Raw genomic sequence first — 8,580 nt, 5'->3', positions numbered from 1 at the left:
TGGTTGATGTATTTTTAGCCAGTGACATGGTTGTAGGGTGATGGGGGTGTTGGTCAGCTGATCGGTCAGTCCACCACTTTGGTCAAGACTGAAATAACTGAACAACAATTCAGTGGATTGCCGTGAAATTAGGTGAAGACATTCATTGTCTCGAGAGGATGAACCCTAATGACTCTGATCGTCCTCTGACTTTTCCTGTACCTATCAAAATTTTAGTTTGACCAATATTTCAATTTATGACCAAATACTTGAAGGTCTGCATCAACTATATCAGAATCCGCTCTATATTGTGCTAATTAGTGGCACAAGTGAGACGGGTAAGACGATTTGTTTTAGGTGTGGGATCTGAGAATTATGGCTGCCAGCTACTAACAGGCCAGAACATATCTGAGGCCTTGGTTAACACAAAAATAAGATGCAGACCTTACCTGAAGCCCAGGTCAGCTTGGCTATCTTTTTGTTGTTGCTCCACTCATTCCCCGCAGGTTGAACACTTGACTGCACAGTCAGGCCAGCATGTTCAGGTCTGCTCCAGTCTTCCTCTTCTGTTAACAACTGTGCACAAAGGTCAACAATGGTTTTTAGTTTATTCAGGCTAACAGATAGATGCAGACAGCCAAAAAAAACCATACATTGTCCATAGCTGTCTCAATGAGAAGTTGCTCTGTCCATTCCTCTGCAGCACACCAAACCTGCCATCTGCCTTCAGGCCAGCTTTTGTATTATGTTGAGAACGGTAACCAATCAAAAATGACAAATAACAACCTGTGAGCATGACATCAGCATGATCATCATGGTCACAGATCACGCTGTAACATGCTAAACTAACAAGGTAAACATGATAAACATTACATCTGCTAAACATCAGCCTGTTAACATTGTCATCGTGAGCATGTTAGCATGGTTATAAACGCATTGAGCTTGAGCACCAGTGAACCTAAGTAGGCTACAGTCTCACCAGTGAACTGGTTTAAAATACAATTATTTCATTATAATCTATGTGGAGCTAATATATTTTTCGATTCCCTCACAAATCTTATTGCCGTATTGTAGATAGAGATAGAGAGTGAGAGAAACACAAACAAACACACTGAGATCATGTTCATGTTGACTTAAAAATTGATGATGATTCTTGACCTCAGAAACTGCGGTGCAAACAGTCTCAGCATAGCTCAGTAAACCTCCACTGTGGGGGAAACATCATGCTTTGCTTTCCTCAGTGACTTTAGTATAAGGTTTTGGAAATAGTAAGTATCAAGGTTTACGAAGTTTACATTCTTTCATGTGCGACTTGTTTGTGAGTGAATGTCCCTATGAAACACTGGTAAATACCAACAAATGTCCCCAAAGTAACTCAAAGTAATGGGCTTTCCTTTCACATTCTGCACAGACGGCAACAAAAACAATGGCTGTGCTCACACCTCCACCAGTCAATACATCATACACAATGACACACAGGCCTACTGTATAGGACAGTGGACCTATTAGCGTGTACCTAATGTGTCTAATCTATCATGGTGGACGTTCAATCGTTTCCTCTGCTGCTGTAGATATTTTTTCTTGTTTTTTTTTTTCTTTTTCTTTTTTTCCATATGTCTTCCAACTTTGACAGCGTCGCGCTTTTCTTTTAGTCATATTTGATGACATTGGAGTTTGTGTGGCAGGTGCCAGTTCCCCACTTTCCTAGAAAATAGAAAGGCAGGCAGCTGGGCAGGCCATAGTGATTTAATTGGAATAATGTATGAAATGAGTCAGAGTCGCAGGCAGAGAGTGTTAACAGCTTCGACAGAGATCAATGCACCTAACCTCAATTCAAGAAAACATTCTTTAATGGATCCCCCTGGGATCTTCGCAGAGCCTCTTCCCTTCTCCTCACTTATTTATTTATTTCGATCTTTTTTTTTTTTCTTTTTGTCTGTCGCACACACTTTTTAATTATCCGCCTGAGGATTACCAGGCCAGTGGGAGAGAATGATTTTTTATCTTGTCAGACCAAACAGTAATGTTTTTACCATGTTTCTTTCATTCAGGATCTATACTCTCCACTGCATACTCCTGACTCTGTCACCTGACAGCATGTTAAGGTTACACTCTGATATTCTGCTGTCTTGACATCATGTTTAGCAAGAAGCTAAAATACATTAGGCCTTTTTCCCCCAAAACATATGGTCAAATTATAAAGTAAGTCAGTACGCTCTTGTACGCATGTTGGTTTGAGTGTGTGTGTCTTCAGCTTAAAATTTGGAGCATCATCACCATCATTTTCTTGCTTCTATTATGCATTTCCCACCTAAACAATCACCCACTTGTGTAAAACTGAATCAAGATCAGACAAAAAAAAAAGACCATTATAATATATTTGTCTCTTTTTTGCAGTCAACAATTGCTCCATACAACTGCAGCACCTCTCTTTGGAAAAGAAAATCATATTAGGTCTGCTTTTGGTCTAATGCTTTCCTGACACGCTGAACTAGCAGCTGTTTTTGGCCTTGTTTTGGTGTCTCCAAGTTGTTGAATGCATGGAAAGGCACAAAGGAAAAGGAACACTGAGTGACAAAATATTTGCAGATGTGACACAGTCTGATGTGCTGCTGGCTCATAGAGAAACAAATATGAGATAGGAACTGTCTTACAGTTTACATGTCTACTTTCTGTCCTCTCAGGAGTTATTAATTATTCATGGGAGCGATTTACGTCCCAGTCAGGGAAAAGATCCCAAACAATGCCTGGATTTGACGAAGCTCCACTACGCAGGCACATTGGGTCAATTTTCTTTCTTTTAATCTCTGGTGTTTTTGACCACCAACACATTTTAAGTGAAAAAACACACGAATGCCCATGCAGGAGCTGGTGTATTTAAAATGCCTCCTTTATGCCTTCTTTCATTACCAAAGACATCATATATTAGTAGAGGAAAACAATTAAACGCCTGTTGGTGTCAGACTGAATGAAATTATCTAAGAGTTTTAATAGTTTAACTAGTTTTCTGAAGTTGTTTGAAGATGTGGATACATTACATTATTGAGTTTTATCTACCATATTTGGATCATAAGATTGTAGAATTTTAATGAATACAACTTGACACTTTAAGCAAAGTATTAATGATATGTCTTTTACCGGGGTGTTGGCTGTTTCCATTCACCCAAACATATTGTGTGTATCCTTGAGGCCTGACAAATATGTTGAATGGATTTCCTTCCTCACAACAAAGCAGCAAAGCCATTTTTTTGAACTGGAATCCATATTTGCTTGGCAGCACTCCTCTGTTTCTTCTCTGCCTTTTGCAGCGGCAGCGCTATCTTTCTTAAGGCACCTATAGAGTGTGCAACAACAACTATCTTACAGGTTCTATGTATGTCATACTGTGCGAGGTGGGCCTAAAAACAGTCCTGGTCACAATCTGTGTCAGACTATAAGCTATCAATTTTGAGGTATGTCATGTGGTGTGATGAATAGCAGTACTCCAGTAACCAGTGACATGCAATTTACTTGCACCATCCATCTGCACTGCTCTCATGTTTTTTTCAAAATGTAGCAAAAATAATAAACAAACTTTAGTAATAGAGCTGACACTTAGTACTGTATGCATTAAAAAAAGAGGAGGAGGAGTGGTGTGCTTAGCTAGTTGCAGCCAGGGATGAAATGCAGATTTTGGAGAATGAGTTTGAGGCAAATAGCTTTAGCACTAGCATTAGCTCACCCATGCAGTCTGCAGCCAGCTACTGAGTCTTCTTCTTCTCCGCCTTGGTTGGTGCTTCGCAGTAAAGCTCAGCGTTTTATCGCCGCCTGTTGATCACTTACATGAAGCACTGTGTTGCATCACCCACGATGAACCATTTATAACAAAATAGCTCCATACTACAGGTGAAAGCCTCAACAGGGAACCTTTAAAATCACACAATGTGAAAGGGCCTTAAGTGTGTTGTTGCGGCCAACTGCCGATAAGTGGGGTAGCATGAAACCACCGATGGAAACGTGAATTTTGTGATCACCAGTCCACATTCTGCACATACAAACTGCATCTTCTTTGGCCTGTGCAAGACACAAACAAAACAGAGGATCTGCTAATTAAAAAGTGCATCATAGCCCCTCAGGGTACCTTTAAATGGGATGCACTGCTCTTATGATTTTTTTGAGGAATGTTTGTCCCATACACAAGTACATATATTGAATTTCCACATATGAGATATATGTACATACAACATAAAAACATACATGTAAAATTGATATATGAAAATTATTAGAAATTAGAACAATTCCACATATGGACAATTGTATCTAATTGTATGTGTGCTTGTATGCTTAGACATATGTTCAGTACATATTTATCCTTCACAATATATGTTGATATTGTATTTGTAGATATAAAATAACTTTTTATATGTATGTTACTGTAAAAAATACATATATAAATTAAATATATATCATTATCAGAGCAACTTTTCGCAACATGTTATATACTATATAAAAATTCTTCATAGATATTTTATAGTTAACATATATAGGGGCATATATGTCATAGTGTATATTACTGAATTTTCCTAAAGAGATAAGTTAAGTATGACATTATTGCCTCTGTTTTTGGTTGTTGCCTTGATTGCTAGCTCGTCAGGTTAGAAGGAGTAGGTCTTGTCTCTCAAATCAGTGGTTGTTTGTTGGTGAGATAGTGTGTCCAGCCTTTCATGAGGAACATGTGTCTGTGGCAGTGAGGGTGTTCCTCTCTCACACTCAGAGGAAAGTTTTGTTTGTGTGGCTGTTTGATGGTGCAGCAGGACCAGCAGTATGGCCAGATGGGAGACAGAAGGCAAAGTTCAGAAAGACTCTCTTACAGCTTGACAGCTGAACACAGAGCATGAATACAAGATAATACATGAACAAAGTTACATTATGTTTCACATGCTTGAATTTGGTACAGTTACTGTGACATTGCCCTCATTTATTATGGTAAATGTCATCGTCTTACTGCTATTTGTTAGTGTATCACCGACAATTATTGTCTCCATATGGTAAATAGCTAAATATATAAATAAAAACTATGCATGATGTGATGTTATCAATGTATTCATGCACCAGTGTACAGCCAGTGTACATCCTGACAGGAGGTCTGTGAGTAAGAGATGAGACAAAGCCTTTGCTTGCTGCTCCTGTGTGCATGGATCTTTCCCTGTCACTCCAGTCTCGTGTCATCCACTGGCCACAACATGCCACACTGAGATGCACTGATCAGAAGCGCAAGCTGTCATCATAACCTGACACTGATTCCTGTTTCCTCCTCTCATAGCACTGTGTGAAAAACAAACCAGCTCTCCAATCTTTCCCTCCTATTGCTTCCATCTTTTATTATGATTGTAATGATAATTATTACAATCATAATAAATATCCTTTAAGTAGATTATTTTCACAACTTCTGCCACAGACTAGCATAACTTAATTTGAACTACAATGATCATATTTCTATTCAGGTGACATGTCATTGCTTTAGTCAAATTCACTGTCTGTGAACAACAAAACGTAAATGACTGCTGTGTCCTAGAAAATTGAGGAGCAGAACTTCTCTCGCATCTACTGCTGCATGTGGCTGGTTCTATCGTTGCTCTATTGTGATTTTCTGAATACCTTGATTACCCCAGTCTTGCCAGCAGAGGTATCTGCCCTCTGCGTATCCATATGGGACTTTTATTATAGTGCCACGGCACCTTAAGCTCATCTTCTCTTTCTTCTTCTAACACTTTAAATCACACAATAGGCATAGTTAGAGGAGAATGGAAGTGACATCACCCTGTGCAAGCGCTGTATAATTATCTCAACAATCTGGATCATTTAATAAGGAACAAAGTTTTTAATCTTTACAAATAATATCTTCACCCTCATACTACAGCCCAGTATCCCTATGAATAATGTGCATTGGACCCATCTCATGATTCATGTCCGATGCCATCGTTCAGGGCCAATGGGAGAAGTACTGTGTCCTTTATGCAGCAAGGTGAAAAATTATTTGCACACATAGTCTCACAAAAAAGGTAATTAATATTCACTATTTAAAACCTTTTCCTCACTTTGAGTGTTTTAGTTGCCTAACCTTAACCATACCAAACTTGCTATTTGTACATTTTGTGGAAATCCTCCTTCAGCAGGTGAACATGAAAACTAGCATCAAACTCTGAGCAGATATCATTAAACACAGTGAAGCTCAAACATCCAAGTGAAGTAACAATAAACAAAATATGTTTTTGAGTGGAGGGGAATTTAACTATAGGAGTGTAACAGGACAGCATGTGGTACATACTGTACCTCATTTTTGGCTTCATAATTTGGTACATTTTCAGAACTGGGAAAAGAAAATAAATGCAGATGATTTTGTCCTTTATTTTGGAAGTAATTAAAGTGGATGTAAACAATGCAGTATATAAAGTACTTTTTATTTACTTTACTTACAATTGGCTTGGCAAATACTTTATGTTAAAAGAAGTGCATTCATCGCATTTGTTAGAGCTCAATGATAAGAACAATGAGTTTTGGTGAGTAACACTGAATGTAAATCACTTTGGTTTACAAGACAAAGTTAAAGCTTTTTTGACTTACAACTCAGCAGTCTATACTCATTATTCAGCTGAGACTCACTCTAGTTTCAAGTTTTGCACTAAGTATTCATATGGTTTTCTGTAGCCCTGGCAGTCCATCCAGTCATAGTGAGAGTGACTGCTGTGGGTGTGGGTAATTCCTGGATCACTGCAGCCTGTGCTCATCTACTCAGGATAGCCACAATGGACTGACAAATAGAGGAGAAGCTCAGGCCCTGTAGTGAATGAATTTGAGTGATGCAAATGGTTTAGCATAGTTGATTGTTTCTGTTTCCTTCTACCCCTTCAGTTCAACAGGCAGATTGACAGTTTTCATCTGTTCCACTCTTTGTCCAGTGTCGCTGTAACTCCTAGGGGGACCATAACACCTGTGACAGCACATGCCCGCTTAAGAAAAAGCATTTAAAGGTATGTGTAGCATGACTAAATCCTTTAAACCAGTTCCCCATGTACACAGAAGGGACAATGTACATTGTTAATAAAAAAGCAGACGCAGTGTCTCTGTCTTCATACTATACATTGTGAATGCACAGTATGCACAATTTATCATTTTAGTCATTTCAATGCTTGACACATGCACAAGAAATGCAGCATTATGTATTCATGTAAAATGCAGAAAGATGGGCAGCATTGTATTTCCATTTCTGTCAAACATCTATTGTACCACACACCTCATTCATTAGACTGCATTGTTTTGGCTTGTCCACTTATATCAGCATCCACTGAGCAAACCATTATGTATAACTCATTCTGATTATTTACTGTCTGAGGCCCCACATTGAACAAAAATAACAGAAGGCTTAAGAAGCACCACAGGCCAGCGGATCATTTGTAGCTGCTCCTTCTTCTCTAATTGAAAAGCAATGAGAAGCATGAGTAATATACACCCAGGACACCCAGGCACCTCCTGGAATAAGCAGCTCACTTTGCAGTGCTTCATATTAACAAGTTTAAACATAGTTTGCATTCTGTAAGTGAATATGGAGCGATGCAGTGAATATTTTCATAGCAGCAGAAGAGATAAGTGAGAAGGACGATGCTACTACAAGAGTCAACCTAAATTAAGATTGAGCACAGTGCTTGCTCTGTTTTTTGTAGAGTGAGCAAGGTGAATTCATGTGGGAGGTCTCATTCAGTGGCGTGCCCAACAAATGCTTGGTTATCAAAACATAAAAATAAATAAATATAAAGATCTACATGACTGTGATCACCTTTGAAATGCTGCAAGTATAGTGCATTTGGCTTGTTAGCAGCTGTATGCCTTGATGCCTGTCATGAAAACATCTGGGAAACTTGTCTAGACAGTTGTGCAGCATGATGGGGCAAAATGCCAGGCAGTGTGTTGTTTTCAATCAAACCTACAAACATTACCCTTTGTCCTCTGTGTTTTACATTGGCCAGAGCTAAACCAATTATTATGGTCCAAGTATGAATTATCCTGCCAGTCAGCAGCTCTCTGCCAGGTGCTACAGGTCAGCCCATCCTGGGGTTAAAAAACAGTAGAGGAGAACGAATGAAAGCAAGTGCTGAGGTGCGATTAACTGCTTATTATGTTAAGGCACTGTGGAGAAGCCAGGGTGAGGCCAAGAGGTCATCATTTATTTTACACATCTGCGGTGAAATCATTAGCAAGCCCCTGACTCCACATGCTGAGACATAACAAACACAAAATAACACAAAGCATGAAATAGGAAAAGGAAGGAAAAGGAACCCAGTGGTTTGTTTTACTGTCCAGTTATCAGAGGATTCGTTATGACTCTATAAAACTGAAATCCTGCTTCTGGCTCCACAAGTAAATTTCCCATTCTCTAATTAGTATCCTATAAATGTTCCTGTCAGAGTGAAATGACCCTAAATATCTACTGTGAGTGGCAGCCATGATACAAACTGGTCCAACCTCTAGATACGGAAAAGTTTACTTATTTGTTTACTTATTAGCTTCTCACAGCAGCATCTTCAATACCATCTATCCAGTGAACCAGTGAATTTGGTAAATGAA

The sequence above is a fragment of the Trachinotus anak genome, unplaced genomic scaffold, assembly GCF_046630095.1.
Source record: "Trachinotus anak isolate AG129_WGS33_773 ecotype Australia unplaced genomic scaffold, CSIRO_AGI_Tana_v1 ptg000010l, whole genome shotgun sequence".
Taxonomy (NCBI): Eukaryota; Metazoa; Chordata; class Actinopteri; order Carangiformes; family Carangidae; genus Trachinotus; species Trachinotus anak.
Note: the sequence above shows the minus strand (reverse complement) of the source record.